This window comes from Triturus cristatus, chromosome 6 (genome assembly GCF_964204655.1).
Source record: "Triturus cristatus chromosome 6, aTriCri1.1, whole genome shotgun sequence".
NCBI lineage: Eukaryota > Metazoa > Chordata > Amphibia > Caudata > Salamandridae > Triturus > Triturus cristatus.
Window position 1 is genome coordinate 254,263,818 of NC_140589.1, and position 24,309 is coordinate 254,288,126.

General features: G+C 42.7%; 1 protein-coding gene across 3 annotated transcripts in view; it reads right to left on the minus strand.

Moving 5' to 3' along the window:
• Window positions 1-866: 866 nt before the first annotated feature.
• Window positions 867-24,309, minus strand: part of TDRD15 (tudor domain containing 15) — a 247,330-nt gene continuing 223,887 nt past the window's right edge. For all 3 annotated transcript variants that reach the window (XM_085610613.1, XM_085610614.1, XM_085610615.1), the window contains one exon: window positions 867-1,673. The gene's annotated coding sequence lies outside the window, so the exon portion shown is untranslated. The remainder of the gene's footprint in view (window positions 1,674-24,309) is intronic.

The window sequence follows — 24,309 nt, forward strand, 5'->3', positions numbered from 1 at the left end:
TGCCAAATCTGAAGAGAAACAGGGCAGGGAAGCACGGATACCCAAATCCAGGCATGGGACTTTTCTCCGAACACATGGTTGCTCAAGTCTCCAAGGGCGGGCCAGATTATATGTTGACATATACGATTGTAAGAGATTGGCAGTGCAATTCGTATTTATGCCTTTAGCTGTACTTGTAATCCAGTGCATTGTTAAATTAAGATTGCCAGAGAAGATAAAAAGGATTTCAAAATATAGTCATTTCCAAAAATATTGTGTCCATACCTGGGCTTTCTTACCAGAAGACTCATAAATGAAGCCAATGGTTGCCTGGTGGTGCACATACCAAAATCGGACAGTAAACCAAAGGCTGACACATTAAAGTCCATGTTACCACTATTACTGGCGTGAACATCATGAGGACCACTTCTCTAATATTAGTTGTTTCATCAGCGACACAGCTAATGCTGGTTGGAAACTGGTCCCAAATTGTTGGAAGAGTTTAAGCTCAAATATGTGTATGTGTAAACTAGCAGCATTCCATGATCTCATTTTATTTCTATCCTTTTAATCCCAGTGACTGCCCACCATGCTCGTTCTCTTACCAACTCTTCCATGTAAGCTTAGTCTAGACAAGGACCACATCTCTGTTCTTTCTGAAAGCACCGGTGACTATTTTTACACGTATGTCCACCTCAACCATGTGCTGCTCCATCATACCACAACCATGACTCCCACTCCGTCCTAGAGCATCACGTTACTATGTTACCAAAATGCCCATATGGTGGGTATTCTAGTTTTATACAGCTACTAAACACACAAGTGATTTACTGTAGGCATACAGTATTTTTTAGTAACATAAGAGGCGTTTTCTGATCACAAATCCAATCAAACCATGCTTTATTTAACAAGTTTCACCATGTTAGACTTGAGGTTTTTTTTTTTTTTTTACAATGGAACCTGCCTTCGTTTTTATATTTAAACTTGATTCAATTAAACAATTGACAATTTTTAAATAATAAATAAATGTTAAAGTAATAAACACTGTCTTTCCACAGCACTAATAGGAGTGGACTATTGTAGCGTAAGTATGTCGACCCAACAGTTCTTTTTAGATAATCTTAAATGGTTAGAATATCATACCAAAACATAGAAATTCAAACACGTTCCATTTGTCATAAAACCAGAAACATAAATTCCAATCATTTTGCAAACGCTGCTATTTAAAGAACATTATTCTTTCTCCAAATAGTATTTTACCATTTACAGTAACTTTGAAAGCAGAAGGACGGCGAATTAACTGAACATACACATATGAACTACTGCTCTTCACTGCCAGCATTTTTCAAAATCCATACCTAAACTGCCTTTGTGAGGTAAATCGTGTCTCGGAGTCTTCAGAATTAAACCCAACACATATTTCAGTCGGAGGCCAACATCAGATTATGAACTGACACCAAATGAAATAACTATTTTTTCGGAATAGAATGACAGTTTATGAATTCAAAAGTGTCACCAAAATCAGTATAATTATTTTATCTTCCATTTCAAAACAATCTTGTTGATGTATGCATTTATGAGGCAAACATGGGATCCTACTCATATGTTAAAATGAGTAAATCAAATAAAGTGCTAATGACACTCAGACTTGGTATCCACCGGTACTGCAAATGGATGTTGTAAAACGTAAATTCCTGGAAAACAAAAATAAAATCTATTTAGCAATTGTTTTGTCAAAAGCTCTCTACTAGAAAATGATAAACACTGAGTTCTCAATGTTTATTTTTCGGTTTACACTTTGACTTCATTAAGAAACTTATTTTGCATTTTTTTTTTAAACAGTTTAATGGTTTGCAATTAATATTACTAATTTCCCTCATATTCATTTAATACATTTACAGTGTGAAGGGTAATCAGAAAAAAATAATAATAAAAAACAGCAGAAAAAAATTCTCCCCAAGCCATAAACCCCTCCCTAAGCAATCAGGCCATCATCATTAGCAGAAAACGCTATTAGAGGTCCTATCAGTCACACCACAAGCAAATTCTCCAGTAGTACAGGGTAACAGAGGGTCTGCTTTAGATCCACAGCTAAATAGGACTACCAGTTCTAAAATATTCAACCAGGCCAGAGAGGGCTAGAACCAGGCCAGATAGGGTTAGTCCTTTGATTCACTACCCTAATATACTTTCCTTGGGCAGTAATACCTTTGAAGGTGCTAGTGAAGCTACTGCCTATTGAATGCAAGCGCACTAATCTCTGCCCGGAAGGTGCACTTAAATATAGACATGTATATGGGTAGCAGTGATTACAGGTTTTTTTTTCACTAAGGGGTTCATAGTGACAAAATATACAGCGAGAGCTAAGTGCTAGTGGTTTATAACACTCACCACCAAAAGGTGAAAAACATGCCCTTTACTCAGTTACCAATTTACCAATTTATATTGTATAAGGGTTTCAAGTCCGTCCACCAATGTAAACAGGGTTTTAAAAATGTGCATTTTAAAAACAGAAATAAACACGGACAAGAGAAAGCACTGACATCTAACTAACAACTCACTATTTCAATGGCTGACTGTTGACCTAACACATTTATGCAGAGGAAACAATCTTAGAACAAAGTCACCCGGACAGAAGTGGAACTAGGATCGCTTAGGGAATGCATCCCAATAGCAGATACCAAAGGTGCTAGAAGGATAAGTTACTGACCTGTAATCCTAGTTCTCTTCCAGGGTTATACTCATCAAAGTCATAAGCACTGAAAAGTTCCGCATATTTGCGGGACCCTGGAGCATATACAAGTATATTATATATATATACACATATATGCATGTTGTCGACTAAGACACATACCTAGTATCCTCAAAACATATATATATATATATATATATATATATCAGCAAATTCCAAGCAGGAAATTAACAACGTACTCCACGGTTTCCCTATGCTTCAATTTATTGCAGGCAGACGCGTTTCAGTATTTCGCTTTTTTCAATGCCTAGTATGCATATCAGCTACATTGCCCCCATTTTAAAAACCCTTGTACGTTTTCCAATTGGTCATAAAAGAGTGCGGTAAGTGATGACGGACTGTATCAAATGCTTTTGTTACTGTGTCCGCCATATCAGCATGAATGATTCATATCATCTGCAAAGTGAGTATGGCTTTGTGCTCGTACAAGTTCATTATAGTAATGACTGCCACTCAGAAGAAAGAAGCACTCAAGCCTCTCTTCTACAGCATGCTAAATCTCACTCACCACATGGGGGCCAATTGAAGATAGTTCCTCGCCCTGCCGTACTCCCCTTCACCCAGGGGTATATCCACAGGTGCCGGTTTCGTAACCGAAGTCCTTCCATTTGTGGTAAATGACGACTTAGTGTCGATGGGTATCACCTTCCTGGTGATTGGCGGCGGTTCAGGCAGTTACATATCCACTATCCATCAAATGCCACTTCCTGCTGAACAAGACTTACGGGCGGGTGCTGTTGCTGTCACGCAATATTTTGTTCACACAATTCCAAGCAGGAAATGAACAACGCACTCCACGGTTTAAATATGCTTACATTTATTGCAGGCAGACACGTTTCAGCATTTCTCCTTTTTCAATGCATAGTATGCATATCAGTTACATTGCCCCCATTTTAAATATCCTTGTACATTTTCCTAATCGTCATTAAAGAGTACGATAAGTGATGACGGACTGTATCAATTGCTTTCGTTATTGTGCCCGCCATGTCAGCATGAATGCTTCATATCATCTCCAAAGTGAGTATGGCTTTGTTCTCGTACAAGTTCTGTAAAGCAGCACAGCAAATGACGGCAATACAAACCTTCTCTGAATTCGGACGCCCACTGGAGGGAAATCAATTTTTTTTTTAAAGCTATGGAGACCAAAGAGAACCCACTGGAGGGTAAGAATCTGCCAATTACATACTACATATACCAACATGCATCACTGAATCAAACTCACTTGAGAGGCCCACCTGGGCCAAGTTCAATTAACAGCATACAAATGACAATGTAATTGAAGCCTCTGTGAAGTTTCCAGCATTTGCCTATGAGTAAGAGGCAGGAGCCTCGAAACGCGTCAGGCTGCTAAATTCGAACTGGAATGCGGGTGCTTGTTTGCCTTTAAATGAAACCGTATGGTTGCATTTGCAGTCGAGTGCGTCTTTGCTATTTTGGGGCAACTTGGTTTACACATTTCACACTGCAACCCTGCCGTGGAGTGCTGCACCACCTCGGCAATGAATTGAGGGGCTGCGTGGCGTGGAACTATGTTGAACCTGTAAAGCAGCACAGCAAATGAGGACAATACAAACCTGCTCTGCATTCGGAGGTCCACTAGAGGGAAATACATTTTTTTTTTTTAAAAAGATATGGAGACCAAACAGAACCCACTGGAGGGTAAGAATTGGCCAATTACATACTACAAATACCAACATGCATCACTGAATCGAACTCACTTGAGAGGCCCACCGGGGGCCAAGTTCAATTAACAGCATACTAATGACGATGTAATTGGAGCCTCTGTGAAGTTTCCAGCATTTGCCGATGAGCAAGAGGCAGGAACCTCCATACGCGTCAGGCTGCTAAATTCGAACTAGAATGCAGATGCTTGTTTGCCTTTAAATAAAACCGGATGGTTGCATTTGCAGTCGAGCGCATCCTCGCTATTTTGGGGCATCTTGGTTTACACACACACACACATACATATACACACACATATACACACACACACACATCTAAATTTATACATACACTTAAACATGCAGCCTAAGACTATACAACAGGCTAAGATGCCAAAATTGCATTGGATTTTTCATTTAAGATAGGCACGTTTACAAAGCACTATAATATATAAAAACATGCACTCCTTAGTGTTTTGACATAGCCCTTTATTTTCAAGGAAAAAGGCAAGTAATAGTAGGCAACTAGCCCATAGGCTGCATAGAAAGAATCACAACAGTTAAATATACTGGCACCGTGCCTTTAAGACCTTCAGTAGCTCCCTGCTCCCATCAAACACCACAGGTGACAGTTAGGTCAGGTCTTTTTTACAGTGCACTAACATGGTAGGAATCATGAAGCAAGAACGAAACGCTACTATACTACAGGTATTCGTCTGGAGAGGTGGGCGGGTTGCTTATGACTTAGATGAGTATATCCCTGGAAGAGAACTAGAATTACAGGTAAGTAACTTATCCTTCTCTTCCAAGGGATACTCAGCAATAGTCAAAAGCACTGAATAGAATACCAATCCCTTACCCACTATCCTGAGGACGAAACCCATTATAGTCACATCAATACACTCCAAGGAGAACTTATCCAAACAGATTCCTTAGAGAGGCTTGCCCAATTTGAGCATCCACCAGAGTGCCAGAGTCTAAACAATAATGGTGAGTAAATGTGTGCACTGATCGTCATGGGGCAGCTTGACAAATCTCTGCATTGGGTACATTCCTGAGGAGCGTTGTGGTAGAGGCCTTTCCGAAGGTACAGTTAGCCTTAGGTTTACCAGGGAGATGTTTGTTAGAAAACTGGTAAGACAAAGTAATACACAAGAATATCCATCTAGAAATGGACTGTGTGGAAGCTGAAGAACCAGTACTTATGGGACCATAGTCTATAAACAGACCGTCTGATTTTCTTAAAGCCTTGATTTTGTCTAGTTAGAACTTAAAAACCCTCTTAAGGTTTAGCGAATGTAAAGCTAAAGCCCTTTCCGGAGGACTTAAAGAGTTCGGAAAAAAGTAGGAAGAGTGATCGTTTGGTTAGTATGGGAATCCGGGACCACTTTGGGTAGAAAACTCATAAGTTTGAAGAACCACCTGATGTGCCTGGAAAATTATGAAAAGTTCTTTAAAACACAAAGCTTGTATCCCGCCAACTCTGCGAGCAGAGGTGATGGCCACTAAAAAAGCGGCCTTGCATGACAAATGCTGCAGAGAGGCCTTATGAATAGGTGCGAATGGGGAACCCATCAACATTAAGTTCCCATAGAGGGGACGAGGATCTGATTGGTGGGTAGACTTTCTTTAAACCCTCAAGGAAGTCTATATGCTGTATTAGCCGCTAAATTAACTTTTATAGAGGAAAACTGAAGGACTGATTTGGCCAAGTACAGTAGATATGGTAAGATCACTGGCTCCAGACCCAGAATGGGATCATAAATCATTATTATTATTGATGCACCATAAGTAAAATCGCTTCCATTTGAAAGCGTACAACCCTCTGGTGGATGGTCTTCTTTATGATGTTCATACAGTCTGCAGACAAAGCTAGATGCCCATACTGGGGGATCTCAGGAGCCATGCCATCAATCTCAGAGATGAGAGGTTGGGGTGGAACACCTTCCCCCCAATGTTTGGATAGTGAGTCCGGTCAGCATGGTAACCTCCTGTGTGGGGTCTCGGATAGGTGAAGAAGGTCCGGATACCAACACTGGCGAGACCACTATGGTGTAATCAGTATCATTCTGGTCTTAGCCCTGTAGAGCTTGTTGATCACTAGAGAACGGAGTGGAATTAGTGGAAAAGCGTATAGTAATGTTGCGACCATTTGATCAAAAGTGCATTTCCTCTGGAGCCTGGTTGATGGAACCTGGATGCGAAGACGGGGCATTTTGCGTTTGTTGCGTCTGCAAACAGGTCGATATCTGGAAAACCCCATCACTGAAAGATGCCCTGCGTGACTTCGTTGTTTTGCACCCAGTCATGAGCTTGAATAAAGTTCTGACTTAGAGAGTCTGCATGGATGTTGACAGTACCTGGGAGATGAATTGCAGAAATGGTTAACTTCCTTGCAAGTAGTCACTTCTATATGGTTTGTGCCTCCTGTGAGAGGGGTCTCAACCTGGTTTGTCCCTGTTTTTTCAGGTAATACATGGTTGTGGAATTGTCCGTCTGAATCAACAGGGAGCGTGTGTGTATGGACGGGAGAAATGCCTTGAGTGCAAGATGTACTGCTCTCAGTTCTGGCACACTGATATGATAAGTCTGCTCCATCTCTGACCACAACCCTTGTACTAAAGCTTGGAAGTATATGGATGGATAGAAATTAGTTTCCAATTGCATAAATAGTTACTGGGTGAGTGAGTACATGCCTGGATGATAATGTAAATTAACTGGTTCGGAGTCACTCAACATACATCTCGAAAAATTAGCTCTTTTTTTGTTAAATATATGAAAATCTGAAGGATATCAATGGATGGCTCAAAATCTGTTTATCCATATTGGGGGGCAGGCTGCACATAACGGACTCCAGAAACTATTGACAGGTCTAAGCTCTTCTTCGTCTTGGCGAATCAGCTCAGCTGCAGGGTGTGCGGTGTTGTCCGCTCTATTGAGAAGCTACCTTGAGAAGTCTTAGAGGAATGATTCAACCATAGCACTTTTCTGGAGCTAATTAACCTTGTAAAATAGTTAAAACAAAGGCATTCTTTGATGATTCATGATCCTGGTGTGTAAAACACTAAACAACAGCTATCAATCACTTGTAATCCGCATGACATACAGTCTTCGGCTACACACTGAGAACAATAAAATGGCTGGCAAACCTAAGCAATGGGCTCTGGTAAGGCTTGTTCGTATATTGGTTTGATGATACACTAAAGGCCAATGGCAAAATGAATAATTATGGACGGGTTTGCTGCACTGGGCACACATACTATACAAGTTGTTGCATGTTTTGCAGATTTCAACAAAAACATTGTTTCAGGCTTCAATGGATCAAAAGTAAGTATAAAATTCATGTGATGCCACGGGGTGATTTGAGCGTGTTATAAATGGCATTAACTTAACATAACAAAGCTTAACTGGTATCCTTTCCGTTGATGATTGCTGAATAGAGGTGTTAAAAATGTACTAATGAAGGCAAGCATTTGCCAAAGCAGTATTAATATGTTCAAATGATAAAATTAGCAACATAACACTGCTACTGACAATTCCACATTAAGCTCCATAATTTGTCTTTTCTTTATGCTTTATCTTCTCAACCCTGCCAGATAATTTGGTTCTCATTGCCAAGGAATTCCACTTGCCATGGATACAATTCACGTCCAGTCATGAAGACTCCTTCAATCAACATTAGATGAGGGAACAAACAGTACGCTCTATGTCCTAAAAAGAGAAGTGCACTTTGTTAATAAGACACCAAAGGATGGAGAGTAGTGGTGACCATGGGCAGATAGATGCATCTGAAGGGTACAGGAGTCGAAACAGCAGTTGGACAATGGTCACTTACACTGTCCAGGAAGACAGAATGTACATTTGTTTTTTGCTTTTCTCCAAAGCAGTGTTGTCTGTTTTCAAACAAGACTGGTTAACTAGTTTCATCTATGGGTTCTATGAGCTGTGTTCTGGTAGTCGTAGGGGACGACCTTGCAGGACGCACTGTTATGTAAACAGCAAGGAGAAGGGAATTCATATTCAGTTCCTACATCTTTTGCTTCTACTCCACATGCTCTACCTAATTTTCTCTCATCTCAACGGCGGTGGTGAGCCAGGGCTTCCGGCTTTCACTACCATAAAAAGCAACTGCTATTGTTTGGCGCTGTAGAAAGCACTGATTGGTTGCTTGCCGACACAAGCATGTGTAATAACATGTGGATGCTCAGCAGGGTTGTCATCATGAATGCTTTCAAGCTCAGTGGTGTGGTGCGTCATGTGCAACTGAACGAATCCCAGTTATGAGTGTTGGCTCAGCGGTTGCCTGTTTTCATACAACACAACTCCATATCCTTTCCACCCAGGTGCATAATCAGTCACTGCTCCAATTATGACATGACATTAGTGACTACCATTTTTCAAGGTAAAAAAATCTCTCAGCAAAAAAAACACAATCACTAGAAAAATATTGTATTACAAATTCTGCAAAGCTTTCGCTATTGCTGAGTAAAAGCAATTAATCTAAGCGCCTGAAAGAGTGACAATAGAAATTGAGCATAACGAAAGAACAGCTCTCCAGCAGGTCTTGGCTCACGGAATGCCACAACTGAAAAGGACAACGTGGGGTATGTCGAATTGATTCATGAAAAGAACCACAAGGGTAGGCTTAATATTGTTTAGCAAACCTGAAAATGGCATTTACTGAAAAGACAAGAGTTACGCACAGCACTGTGGTCATAGCTGGAAAAAGTAGCCTCTACCAGCATATATATCCAAAATGCGAATTATGATATACCCTCCTACTTATCTCCATCAGTGAAAATGGCTATATGATGACAGAAAAGGTCAAGTCAGAAACAAGGTGCACAGAACACACCAAAGCCTAAGCATAGTCACCAAGTATAAAGAAATACAAAATCTCTGAATAAATAGAAAAACAACTGCATGCGCTAGAAAACCAGACCTAAGCCGGAAATTAGCATGGGAGGCATATTCCAGAGACAGAGGGCGACACTCCTGTCTAGAGGTTTACAATAAAAATATGCTGAAGACGGCAAACATTTCTCAAGTGTGGACGTCTCATGAATGTGGACGACAGTGGTCTTGAAGATCTTGTATGAATAAAATACCAACATTAAATGCAAATTGAGAAAAACGGGGCTGATGGTTGAAGGGGAGGTGACCACTGTTCAAGCAACAGCCACAATCCCCATTAAGGCAAATCACAAAAATTACTAAATTAACCTTGTAGGAAGGTGGAATCTGACTATATGGTTGCCCCCACTTTTTTCCGGGTGTTTTGCTGGTTTATGACTTAGTTGGACTGGGATCCTGCTATTCAGGGCCCCAGTCTATCTGCTTTCTCTGTAAAATGGATTACATGTACATTAGGTACTTATCTAATTGGATTCTGGAGTGCCTTATAAGCCCCTAGTATATGGTTTACTATGTACCTAGGGCATAGGTACCTCAGAGGCCTACCAGGGGCTGAAGCATCTATTATGCCACCCCTGGGAAGCACTCCAAAATGGCACCAAAGGTCTGCTACTGCTGCCTGGGTAAGGGTGTGCTAGCACCCCTTACAGTGGTATAGGCTACCTATATCCACCTATATATACAGACACATATAAACCTACAAGTCACTCCTATGGCAGGCCTTGACAATCCTGAAGGCAGAGTGCTTGGTTTTGTGTGAGAGGGTGCCCAAGCATGAGCTGAGCTCCTCTGCAGCTTTCGGAAATACTTCCTTATGGCTGTTCTGTGATCCAGCCATACCATATACTCTTAAGTGCATTATAACCTCGCAGTAAACGCTAACTAAGGAATGGCTGCATCAAAACATGTTGTGTTTGGTGTCAAACGCTTTGGAATACTACCCCCCCCCCCCCCCCCCACCCCCCGCCAGTTCTGGCAGCAGGGGTAGCATTCCACCCTTCTAGAGGGAGAGACATGTTCACACTGGTCTACCCGGTTAAAACTTTCCAAAGCCCGGGCATCACAAAATGGATGCCACTGCCACAGATACGGGACTGGCCTCCTACTGCAGAGGGAAACTCCGGCAGGGGAGGCCTGGACAATAGGTTTCCTGTCACAGGGAGGTGTAACCACCTCCCCAGACAGGCAGATGTGTATTGGGGCAGGGTGGGTGCATTCAGAGAATGCTTTTGAGACACTGCCTGGGGCACAAAAGGTGTCCCTGTGCATAGCCCAGTTCAAACCTGTTGCAGGGGCACTCAGCCCTTGCTCTGGCTTAAAACTGGACAAAGGAAATGGGTGTAACCACCCCTCTTTCCAAGCCCACCTATAGGTTGGGCCTTAGAATTAGTCCATCCCCTAAACTTAGTATAAGTATAGGAATCCAGTCCCTGGGACTTTGGATTACCCTGGACGAAACTCTACAACATATATCCTGGACCTTCGACTTTCTATCACGACTAGAAGATGGAAGAAATCTCCCTTGTGGATCAAGGAGTGACTCCCCTGCTTGGCAGGCACCAAAGAAGCAACTGACCGGTCTGCATCGCTGAAGCTCCCGCCGGACGCCAAAGTCTTTGCATCACCAGCGGTGGATTTCCAGGTCTTCCCCGAGGCTACCCTGAGTCCACAGCAAATCTGAGACCCGTGGCTATCGTGGGTGACGTGGAACCGTGACCCCTGGACACCGTGATCTTTTGCAGCAACAGCAGCTTCCTGGTCCTCCTCGAAGTTGTGCTTTGGGCTCCAAGTAGCCCCAGCATGAGCACCTCCTGCAACGAAGATTGCTGTCCTCCACTCCATGAGTGACCCGCGGGCCAGTTTCAAGTTCGACCACTCGAGGCTCCTTCGCGATCACTAGCCCGTTGGCTAGCAGATCCCGACGAAGGCAACTGCTTTTCTGCTTGGACTTTTCTGGTTGCTCCAGACGTGCCCTGACTTACCCTCGCTGGGTGAGTCCCTCAGACCTTGCTGGTCTACACCGTAGTCCTTTCTCTGAATTCCTGTGACTTGCGGTTGCCAAGGCTTGTTGGGTCCAATCTGGTCGCCGACACCGCAGCACTCGACAGACTTCGTGGGACAGCTCGAATCCGGCTCGTGGACTTAGTCGACGCCTCCTGGACCTCGTGGCTGAAGAGTCAAGACACTCGTCAACTCACCTGAAGCATCCGACATCTGTGGGCATTGGTCCATCCTGCCCTTGGTCACTGGCTAGTGATCCAGACCCTGTCCCCTCTGCTTTCAGGTTTCTTACATCCTAGATCCAGGCTTGGATCTCTTCGGACACTTTTCCCCTTCACGGCAGCAGCAGTTCTTTGCAGGCTTCCATTGCAATCGACGACGCCACGCAACACCAAAAGAAACCTATGCACCCGGCTTCCCAGGGTGAGGTAACTCGAGTACTCCGGTGCTCTCGTGGGTGCTAGCCCTAGAACTTCTTAAGTCCAAAAGGGTTTGGTCCTGACTTGATTAGAAGTGTCCCTAATCTTTAAGTTTCCAACCGCGACATTGCCCATAGAAGGTAACGGGAACCTGCGGTTGTGTTTACACACTGCATACAGTCCCCGTGGGTCCCCTGTGTCACTACCTTGGGTGGTTCCTTGGAGTCCCAGCGATTCTACAGGTTCTAGGCCTTGTGTCTAGTTCAGTCATGGTTCTTATACCACTTTTTTGGTATATGGTTTGGTACGCCCCTAGGGCCCAAACGTGTATTTGTGCTATTACTGATAATTGCTGACTTGTAAACAAAGTACTTTGAACTCCAGTCTCATAAAGAGACTAGAGGGGTGTGTGTTAACCTAAACACATATATTTTAAATATATACCTGGTGTGTTTGTCCTTTCATTTGATCATTCAAGAGATTATAGACTGGTAAAACAAACTGCTTTACATTCCTTCAAGACTTAGCCTGAAGGCTGCTCTCCATAGCTACCACTAGGATAGCTTTCAATAAAGGTTGTCTTTAACCTATCACCATAAGGGGTTGTTTGGACTGATACAAGGTGCCCACTAGAACTAGTGGACAGCATATATCAGGCCACCTTCTCACAAACCTGTGCTTAACTCTCTAGTAGCTTGGCAGTTTAACTCTTGGCACAAAACCAGTCAGACTTATCTGAGAGGTAATGTGCAAAATATTTATGCACTACTCAGACAGTAATAAATTAAAAAAACAGAGGAAAATTTGCACACCAATTTAGAAAAATACAGCAAATTTTAATACATTTGACACCAAAATGACAAAAAAAAACAATCAATGAAGTGGAGTTATGAAACGCCTCAAAGACTAGGCGCAAACCGCGAACATGGGTTACCACCAAATTGAAGCTGGTGGTAAACAGCTTCAATTTGTACGGTTGTATTTTGGTAGCAAAACATTCATACATGGCACAGTGAGTCGCTATTAGGAAAGAACGTCTTTAACACGCCCTTTACTGATACCGAATTGCAAAACCAAATTGACATTCAGTAACATGTTACCGAATCGCTATTTGGGATGTGTACGTGCCAAAAAGCCTTTTTGCGTTCACAAACAGGCCTACACTGTGAATCAGCCTGTTTGCAGCCAGCAAAAATGTTTGTACATGTGACTTCAAGTCTTTGCAAGGTGGAATAATATCTCTTAAATGGCCAACAGAATGCATATTCTCACTTACATGTTGTTTAAACTGCATGATTTAGAAATGCTTTTATTCCTGTATCTGTTCACCAATATAGGAATTTCACTAAAATGCATTCCCAGTAACAACGATTATCTGAGCGGATTTCAAATTTACATTTGTCGTCTTTATCACATTTGTAATTGAGATTGATACCAGTATTAATGATTAATTACATCTGAAAATTGTTTCTCCTTTGCAAGGCATGTAAAGCCATGCAGATTCTAACTTAGTAAGTTGATGTTGCAGCAGCATCCTCCATAATATTATCCCCAATTATATGGAAGAAGTTGAGACTAAACTGCTCGCTGAGATAAATTATCCTAACTGTTGTAGAATACACAATTGTTAGATCTCCTCCACTCATTGGCAAAATCATTTCAAACTACAATACAAAGATTATGTTGTTCAGCAGTATTCTCGCTGAAGTCTTCCCATTCTAGCATTTTCCTAGAGGAGAACATCTGTCCTTTGAAGGAAACTTGGCCTGAAAGAAACCCTGCATGTTGCTTCAGTACTTGAGCAACAGGGAGTTGGCTTGGACTTTTCCATCATGTCTGAATTCTTTTTAATTTCTACATCAGTGCCAGCCAGTGCCTCTACAGCTTTTAGAATCTCATTCTTTACAAATGGTGAATAAATTGAAATGTTTGTTAGTTCTCTACCATTCAAACTGCCAACAAAACCAACTGACGTCCAGCAGTTTGATTAATTTTTACAATGTCTAATCTAATTGAAAAGTCTCAATACTTTTGATCTATTCAAAGGTCAAAGCTTCCATTCCTTCTTTCCTCTCCTGGAAATATCAAAGAGGATATCCATCTCTTGTGATCTTTCATTCCTGAATTTGCTACTTTATTCATTGGAAGACAAACTTGATCATCACACCTTCTTTGGAATTTAGGTGTCCAGTGATGGTTCTATTGAATGCACTACTAGCTGATTTACCACTGGGTCATGCTGATTTAATACTAATTTCTCTTTCCATTTCCAGACTACAACTCCTACCTCTGCACTTGGAAATAATCAATTCTTTTGGACTGATGGCTCATTTTTTTCAAACTCTGTTTTTTAATTCAATATACTCACAATTCACGGCTGTGCTTTTTTAAAATATATATATACAACCTCTCATTTTGGCTTCTTTTTTGGTCCCATAGGTTGATAAGATTTGATCTGATGACAGTTTTATAGCACCGTAAAGGTATAATCTCCTCTTAACTAAAATAGGTTTCCTTGAAATATAAACTGATTCTTTAGTTGCTTTGTTGGTTGGGACAGTTAGATTATTTTACCAGTCAAATCTGATGTTGGATTTAAACCTACAGTCATCATCCCTCTTTATTTTCCCTTTTTTCAGGCCCATCTCCCTCAGCTACATCTAGCTCCTCGGACAAGGAATGCCCTGCTGGGTTAAGTGTCTCCAGTAAGGTTGGCAAACAGATATTAACTTTCTGTAGCGCCTAAGCAATATCCTTAAGAAAAAAAGATTGGTTATGTTAGTTTTTGTTATCCACTATAAGGGCTTCTCATATGCCCTGTATTCCCTGCATCAAGAGAAGCAAATCAACTAAAGAGAAAGCCCAAGAAGAACCAATGCCTATATTGCTAGTGGATAAGGAAAACAGCCTTCCCTTCCTCCAGAATGTCAACTCTAGGCCTTACATTCATACTCCTCTTGAGCAATGCCACCAAATTGCTGCTCGAATTTAAATTGAAACTGCATTTATGGGTTCCTGATCTATTCTGTTGGGTAGTGAACAAGCCGATATGTTATTTGGGGAAGATGATGAAAAATGTTTTGTTATGAAGTTCCTAGTTGACATTACCAATGGAGAGGGCGGAGTGCACTCTAAATTGAGTAAAGGAGCATGATTCTTGCCTCTTGCAACCAATATACTACTTTTACTTGGTTTTGTTTTTGCAGTTTTGGAAGAATTCATCTTTCCACCACCTGAAATTTTCCTTGGGCATAGAAAGTGGGGTTAGTAATTACTTGAATTCTCATTTTCTCTATAATCAGCTTAAATACAATAGTTAGTTTAGTCAAGGTTTATTGAAGTTGAGAAGGTGACATGGCACAGTATCTCTCAAATTCCAAAGAAGTAAAACTCTTGACAGATACTGCAATATTACTTAAGGGACTGAGTTCTAACCACAGACATATGGCACAAATTATTATACAACAAAGTAACTAAAATACTTAAAAGCACAAACCAATTTGCCGCCCAATGATCAATTAGCTTTACTAAGAAGATCAAGAGATCCTCTCTCTAGAACCAGCTGCATGTCCCACTATTTGTACACAGTAAAATAGAGGTCCTGGTTATCCTTTTAGTTTAGTCTCAAGTACAGAGAACCGGCTATAGCATGGAGAGCTATAGTGACATACTGAAGATATGCAATTGCTTCTCAAAAAGAACAATTGACTGATTTACCACAAATCCCTCTCCACGCACTTCCTACAAAGAGAGGCCAATAAGAGACAGGGGACAGTAGACCATACCCTGTCACTGGTGCTCCCCATGACTGTTTGACAGAAACTGTTAACAGAGACAGATCCAAGGGGGCTATGAAGAAACTTAAAAAATACATGTGCGAAAGTGCCATTTCAGGACACTGTTGTTCGCTCTCTGGCTTTCCACCTTGCCTGTAAGTACTCAGGCAAAAGCACTACATTACTAGCACTCCTGCCTCTACCTTCCTCCACTGCCACAGTTTAAAAAGTCTTCCAATTAGCACAGCATTCAAAATTGTCTTACTGTACTTAATTTGTAAGATTCCAGGCATTTACAACAGCCGTCTGGTATTTTTGCGATACTGGAGAAGCTTTGCCACTGAAAACTGTGGGCTTGCCGATTTTATCTAAAGCAATACACACAACAACAAATAATCGAAGAGAATCAGCAGAAAATGGTCAGTTGTGAGGGTTAGAAAATTCCAAACTTGCATTATTTGTTTACTTTAGGAGGCATATTCACAAACAGCATTAAATTCCTGCATAATTAATAAATATCCATTTCCTTATGTCCATCAACAGATTGATGAGATCTGGCATGTGTTGTGGATCTTTACTGGGGAAGCACTATGTCAATTCACTATCCTGCCTTGCTCGATTTCCTTCCTCCACAAGCCGCACAGACGCCACCTCAACCCATGAGCTGCTCAAATTCAATCCCTCAAGCATCAACAGCGGGTTCCATCAACACCAAAGGGCCCTTCCTCAACGAGGCAAGCAAGCAAGGAGTCTTGGGCGGGGGCACAAGCATTCTAGCTGCCTCTGCGAGGGTCCTTTCTGTTCACTGGCAGTGAACTTGAGGCGGGGGTGTCCTAACACAACACAGGTTATCCAACAAACTGCTAAAATTGCCAATGCTGCCAGTTGGCACAGAGATGCCAGTGGCTACTAAGGTAGTCTCGAGAAGCACCACCACGACTTACCCTTCACTTCCTCTCACTCTGTCTCAGCACCTCGCTGCTACTCCTTTGCCCTCCACTGCCTTCTGCTCCAATTCCTCCCCTTCTTATGTGGAAAAGTCAATACATTTCAAAACATGTGCCAAGAGCGAACAACTACTCCTTGCTTTACAAGACGGGGTTAGATATGTGGACCACTTGCTGCGGGGAGATGCTAATAGGTTATATCCGACTGCTGGCCCAAAGATAGCTTGAGGTATGATAAAACTATACATAGCTTGGCATATTAAAGGCTTATTTTATTAATGGTTCACAAAAGGAAGTTGTAGTTGCTGCAGGGCTATGCATGAAGAACGCAGTCACTGATAATCCAAGCCGAACATGATTCATGAGTTGTTATTCAAGAGAGGTATCAACCTTAAATAGTGGAGACTGGGGGAATTTAAACAGAAATATTAAACATACAGGCTGTTAAGTGGTGGAACAGAAAGGCACAGAGGTCGCAGAAACCGGTCAGACATCTATGCACATACAAGCAACTGTAATTAATCCAAAGATTATAAAATGCAATAATGTGACTTTTCCCAATTTAAGACAAGCATTTGCAATGCAATAGGTCTCGCATTAACGGGAGTTTAAGGTATTGGCAATGCAATAGCTTAAACTCCCGAAATTGCGAGACCTATTGCATTGCAAATATTTGGGGTTTTCACAAAAAAAGCATGTTTGTCAAGTTGATAAACAGATTTTTTTGCACGGTAAAAGCGTCCAAGCCGCGCTTTCCCTTTAAAGTCGGCCACGTACCTTTCTTTAGAAGCAGTTTGTGTAAAGAAAGGGGCTCAACCTCTATGAATCTGTAAGCGCTGCATGGGTGTCAGTAAACAAATTAAATAAGTGCGGACGCTAAATGCAGACAGCGCTGCTAAAATAAATAAGCGTGTTCGCTAAATGCAGACTTCACTGCTTAAATAAATAAGTGTGCCCGATAAATGCGGACCGCGCTGCTAAAAGAAAGAAGGAAATGCGGCCACTATAATTAAAGTGGACCGCCTTTAGTAAACATTAAAATAAAAGCGGGCGGTATGCTGGGAGGTAGTAGGTGCAATAGAGGAAGAGCATTAAATAAAATAGTGCTCACCAACTTATAATGCAGACAATGTAACAACACCAGTAAAAGGTCCAAACGTTATGTGAGGTTACAAATGCAGACAAGGCGTACCAAGGAGGGACTAACAAGCCTAATAATGAATCGGAAGCCCGCGTTTACGAAGGAGAATGACACAAGCCAATTACAAATATGGGCGGAGAGTGGGCATGGATTCTATTCCATACTCCACTACTGCATGCCTCAGGCTCAATCTAAAGAAAGGATCTCCCACACACTGCAGCCTCTCTGCAATAAGGGGGCCATCAGACCTAATGCAAGCAAAATAAACGAGCACCCGTACATCTTTTGTCAAATAAGAGTCACAATTGTGATGCAGTCGGCCATTTACACTTTTGTTTGCTTCACTAATGGGAAAGTGCCCTTTTACTGGACTTCTTAAAATGTTTGCACTAGGTAAAGTCTGATTACCAATTACTAAAAGGCATTCTTTAAAAGCACAGTTTAAAGCAGGGGTCTCCAACCTTTTCTGTAATAAGATCTACTTTTGTTCAATGAAAAACATCCAGAGCTACTAACAGTAATGGTGGCCACCCCTTCTAAGATGGTCAGCAGTGATAACATCAGGGCATTAAGCAGGGTTGCCATCAGTAAAGTTAAACAAGTAACATCACACAGTGATATTCAGCTACGTCATCCCCACCCTGGACAGGCAGCTAGTTCCAACAAACATGTAGGTGAAAAATTCTGTGCTTTAAGCCAAAGAGATCTTAGGAACCGGGCCACATGTATCACCAAAATAAGAAAATTAGATAATAGAAGTGATTTTCTCAAACACCCTGGGGAAAACAGAAAAGCAAATATATATTATGAGCGAGTTTCTCAAATATTATGGAAAAACAATCCCCGGTTTGTCCCTGGAAAACAGAAAAAGAAAGGATGACGTGATTCAACTGCGAGGTCCCTCACTCCAGAAAGCTTCCCCTTAAGTCTTAGGATTGAGGAAAAAAATGAGAAACAGGTATATTATAGCTGCTCTCTTGTGAGGCAGTAGGACACTGTACTACATCTACATGGACTGCAGACACCATTTCTATTCTTCGGCAAAGGCTTCTCCATTCAACAAGCATGCTCAGGGGGCCCTTTAACTATGCAGCAATGTTTTCACAATCCAAAAACATCCACAAACACCTAGCCTGTTCACTTTTCTGTGAATTGGAAAAAATATTGCCCCTAGAAAGACTGTTAGAAGAAAGTTAAGCATCATAATGGTGTAAGGATGGCCCAAATACAAATCATCAGAAGAAATGACATTTAGACGTAAATGTACCCCTGAAATCCTGACTCATACCTTCGTTCCCACCCCTGCAAACACTTGTGGCAGATGAAAAAGTATCGCGAATAAGAAGCTGAATAGGAGCGGGGCTATAATGCTTTGTTTTATTGTGTGCTTAGTTAGTTGCAGTGGGCCCGAAGGGATCCTTTTCTGTGAGTGCTCTGCTGACGTCATTTTGTGAGAGCGTCTGAGAATGAGAACGTCAGCAGTAGGTTACAGGCTGCTCCTTATAGAGCAGACTATCACATTATTGTCAGCTGCATTGCTTTGTTAATGCTACTGCTCCCTTAAAGAGGAAATGTGGTGATTAAAGATGACATTCAGATCAGAAAGAGAATATGTGTTGGGGTAACTTAAAAGTTGAAAAGGATGGGGAGGCTCGGAGCAAAAGCATTACCTTAACTTCTAAATATGTTTGCGTAAACTACTCCAGTAGCATACAAACCATACACCCAACCACCCACTTATTAACTTAACTTAGACTGAAGGGATTTCGAAATGCTACCTACTTTTGTAAAAAAATAAAAAAGGTTTCTCCCACCAGGGAAGCCAGCTCTTTCTATAAATATTGTCAGAGGGATACATAATCAAGCTGTGGTTTGCATAACCTCACATCGCTGCTGACAGGTGTTAAGAGGAAGCAAGCACCATCTCTTCTGCACAGTATCAAAAGGGAGACACGTACTGTAGAATAAAAACATTGTAAACATCTGCATGTTAAAAAAACTCCATGATTGCCTGGATCAGTAGTGGGGTTCTTCGGAGGGATGTGCAAAGTGTATTTTGTTGCAAGCTAAGTCGGACAAAGTTCCAGAGTTTGCCATCAGCGAAGGTTGCAAGGTTTCCTGGCTTACCTTCGCCCGAGCTCATTTTTTTTTCAGCGTAAAACATTTTCATGCTAATCGACCCCAACTAAGATAGAAAATGTGTGCAAAACACTCTTCGGCGTTACCTTATGCGAAGCTTTACTATGCAACATAGAAAATGTTAGCAGAACCCGTCTATGCGAGTTCTCCTTTTGCAGTTTTCTATAAACAACGGCATAGAGCACGGGGGAAAAACACCGACTTCTTCTGCGGAAGCATTTTGTTAATGTTAAATAAGGGTGTGTGCGGCAAACTGTCGAAAGAGTCGAATTTTCCAGGCAAAATTAGGAATAAATAATTGCAGGCTTCGTGAAATAGGGCACATTGCACCGCACTTCAGGAAGGCAGCAAATACATTAAAACAAGTACTACTTGCGCCTGACCAGCCCCTGTAAATGCGAAGAAACCACTCGACCTATCCATGCGTCCCGCTCTGCTGGTCTGCCCTGTTTCATTGAAATGTAAGCTGGCGGCGCAATGGTGCTTTGGGAAAATTATTCACTTCATATAGATGGAAACAGAGTTAACTGTTCAATTTGAGCTTTTGCCTGGAACCCAGAAAGTTTAACAAGACGTCAGCGGTTCTTTCATTTACTTGCTTCCCCGTGAAATGGATCCAAAAAAGAAGAAGCCCGGGAGTGGTGCGTGCGCGAGCGCACCACAGCGAGATTTGTGGCTTCAATTATCGTGCCCGTGTCTGGGCACGATAATTTAAACCACGTGACGGCCGTTGCGCTTAATAGACAAAAATTGAACGTAGCAATGCGCTCGCCTTTGGCCTATTGCGTGCTCTGTTTGTGAAATACACGCACGCACAAGCCAATCCCGTAACATAAAAGAACAAGATTCTCCCCACTGTTTAAAGACGTGCTGGAGTCCCCATATTCATACAGAAATGCACACTATGTGATTCTTCCCATAACTAGTCATGAATTAAGAGCTATTTGTTATAGAGCGGCACTGCTCCCATTGTAAGTTTTATCAGCTTATTGCTGTGCTTTGTATTGTTTTTATGGCTGCATTTTTTTTAAATTGTACGTTTGATTGTGGCGCCTTTTATGACTATATTAGCTTTATAAACTATATTGATGATAACTTTTCTAGCCCCAAACAGGTGTTTCATATTTAGCTCTCAGTGCAATTCATACGAGGGTTTGTTATGATCTTTGGATCAGTACTTATAGTTTAAATAACGTGTCAATCAGTGTATTTGTTACGGGACAGGACATTGACAAGTTTTCATACACTTTTTTAATGGTTTATAAGGTGGACTTTACGATATTCGGATGCTGTTGCGCCGAATGAAAAGAGCTGACACAATAATGCTACTTGGCACTACTGGTATTACTTGTCATCTGTAAGTGCACCCGGGTCTTTAACCTGTGCCTGTTTTTTTTAATTTGTTTTTTTTTTTATCACCAGTTAACCTTTTTAGGTATGGGGCTGGCAAAGAGCCCAGGAGAAAACTGATGAGGTTCTGTGTGTACATCAAACGCCAGAGCTCCCAAGATTCCCACGTCTAAACATGCATGAGCAATTTAAATAGTCCATGATTCTCACTTTGCAGTCTTGCTCATAAAACCAGAACTACAAATCCCATGATGCAAAGAAAAACCTGGAACGGATAAGCTTCTCAACCAATGACATGGGGAAACTCGAGAGCTCTAAATGCTGGTGTGATCACATAAATAACTGGGCATAATAGTCAGTGATGCTCAGGATCAACGAATGAGCACAACAGGGTAACTTCAGTGTGACAAGCAGCACAACGGGGAAGAACAACCGTCCAAGGATCCTAGCTCCCCAACAGCACCGCACTTGCACACGCGTTCACCCTATGCAGTTCACATCACGGCAGTTGCTGCCAAGCTGTCTGGGAGCCGGTGGCCTTTTACCTTCGCTCTTGCCCAGGATCCGGCAGACCAGGTTCTGCAGTAGAACGTTGGGGGAGCGCTGGTCCGGGTTCGCCATTCTAGAGCCTGGGGAGCAGGGCCCGCACACCCACCGGGTCCCTCCTAGGCTTCGGTTCTGCAGTTAACTACGGCTCGTAGCAACGGCGCCATTTTAACAAAACCCGCCGAAAGCAACACCGGTGTTTCGCCCACAAGCTCCCTCCCTCTACTCCCACAACTGACAGGGTTTGCTCTCATCACTTCCCCCTACGTCCAGTACGTTGCAGTGAGCGCGATTACTTAGTTCCGGGGAAGAAATTGGCCGGCGGCTTCCTTTCTCTTGCTGCTGAGTAAAAGCCGAGAAAACTAAAGGAGTGGCAATTTCGAGGTTTCTTGATAGTGGTGAAGCAGGTCGCGGGATGACTGTTTAGTAAGGGACGGATAAAACAAGCATTGGCCGCACGCGCGCCTCGCGCTTTAAGTTTAAAAAAAAAAAAGACCAGCCCGGCGGCGCGTGGCGCGCTTGGGGGCGGGGGAGCGGACCCTTTGAAGTGCTCCCAAAAGGCGGATTGCATGGCGGCACAATGCGCGTGATTGTGCGCGTGCTAGCCATGCAATCCGCTTTTTGGGAGCACTTTTAAAAGCCCCTATAGTGTCGCTTTGCGATCGCTCACGCGATAGCAAGGCGAGACCTAAAAAACCAAGCAGCCAGAAATAGTGTATCCTCATTCAACTCAGGAGCATAAGAGCTAAATAATGAACATGTGCCTACCCATGGATATTGTACTAAATCCACAACTATTAGGCCTCGAAAAATCTACTTGCTCACTCATTACGGCAAATCTGATATTATCAGGGTGAACTACAGTGCAAATATTAAAACAAGGATTTTTATGGCTCACATCCTCTCCAGCAAGATTTTGCTCAGGCTGCATTATCTCCATGCAGTTTCCTACTTTTGGGCTCCATTATGGTAATTCGTCCATTTCTTTAAAGCACTCGATAGACTAATTCAGTATCGGCCGTATTGGTGATTTGTCTGGTCCATCTTGCTTTCGGTGTGTTTCTCACATTTCAGATTCAGAGTTCACCCACTATACTTGTATTACTACTCAATACTTATGGGTAAAACCAGACACCTTAACCTCCCTGTCATAACTGTTCGTACCACTCAAAATCTCACTGTTTACTGACTCGCATACCATAATGGATGAGCCTCATACCACCAAACGAACAAGTTACTTACCTTCGAACAAGTTACTTACCTTTGGTAACGACATATCTGTAAGAAACATAGGCTAGTTTTAGATTTCTTTCCTTAGAATTGCCCCCAGGCGTCAATCTGGATCCGGAAAGTTTTTCGTCAGCAAGTACCCCTGCGCGTTGAAAGGTGGCGTCGGTCTGCTCCGCGTTCGTCGTGGTCGCCGGGATGACGTTGCGGTAGCTACTTAGACGCCGCCCTCGCGCGTTCATGTCAGTTATGTACATGACTTTCCATGACAGAAGCGCAGAGCCATGCAAGGCAATGACCAATGGTGCACAAAACTAGGGCCCTGAAAGGAAATCCTTAACCCTAGAAGTCAGTTCGCAGAACGAAGAGGATGGGTGGGGAGGTAAGGAATCTACAATTAACCTATGTTTCTTACAGATATATTGTTACCAAAGGTACGTAACTTGTTCATCTGAAAGAGACAGTTAGTTATAGATTCCTTACCTTAGAATGGATACCCCAGCAATACCAACCCCAGATGTGGGTCTGCGAACCAAGTTCACACCAGAAAGTCCTGGAGAACAGAACGGCCTAAGAAGCCTTCTCTCCGGACTTGGCTGTCCAGGCAGTAGTGTCTTGTGAACGTTTGCAACGATGCCCACGTAGCTACCTGACAGATGTCATTAACGGGAACTCCACGTCCCAAAGCAGTAGTAGCTGCCATCGCCCTGGTGGAATGGGCGTGCAACCCCACTGGCGGCTCCTTCTTTGCCAAGGAATAACAAGCTTTGATGCACAAAACGACCCATCTAGAAATGGTCCGTTAGTGCACATCCTGACCTTTTTTGGCGCCCACGTAGTCAACAAAGAGCTGGTCATCCACCCGGAATCGTTTTGTGCGATCCAAGTAGAAGGAAAGCGCACGCTTTGGATCCAGACGGTGGAGACCCTCTTCTTCTTTAGAAGGATGTGGAGGCGGAAAGAAGGTGGGCAATGTGATGGTCTGTCCAATATGGAAAGGAGTAACCACTTTGGGAAGGACGGAAGGAAGGAAGGAAGGAAGGAAGGAAGGAAGGAAGGAAGGACAACCGTGTCCGGATGAACAGTCAGAAAAGGAGGTTTAGAAGAAAGAGCTTAGAGCTCACTCACCCTGCGCGCAGAGGTGATGGCCATCAGAAAGGCAATTTTTAAAGTCAGAAGCCTGAGAGGACAGTTATGTAGCGGCTCAAAGGAAGCGCAAATAAGATATGTAAGAACCAAATTCAAGTCCCACTGAGGCACTACGAAGGCAACAGGAGGAAAAAGAGGAGTAATGCCCATAAGGAAGCGATTTACAACAGGGGACTTGAAAAGAGAAGGCTGATCAGGAAGTGTTAGAAGGCGACCTCAGAGGGGCCCGGAGGGGGCCCTGACTGGCCTGAGACCAACCCTCGAGGTATCGTAGCCGGGCACTGGCGGGAGACTCCTCAGGGGAGGAA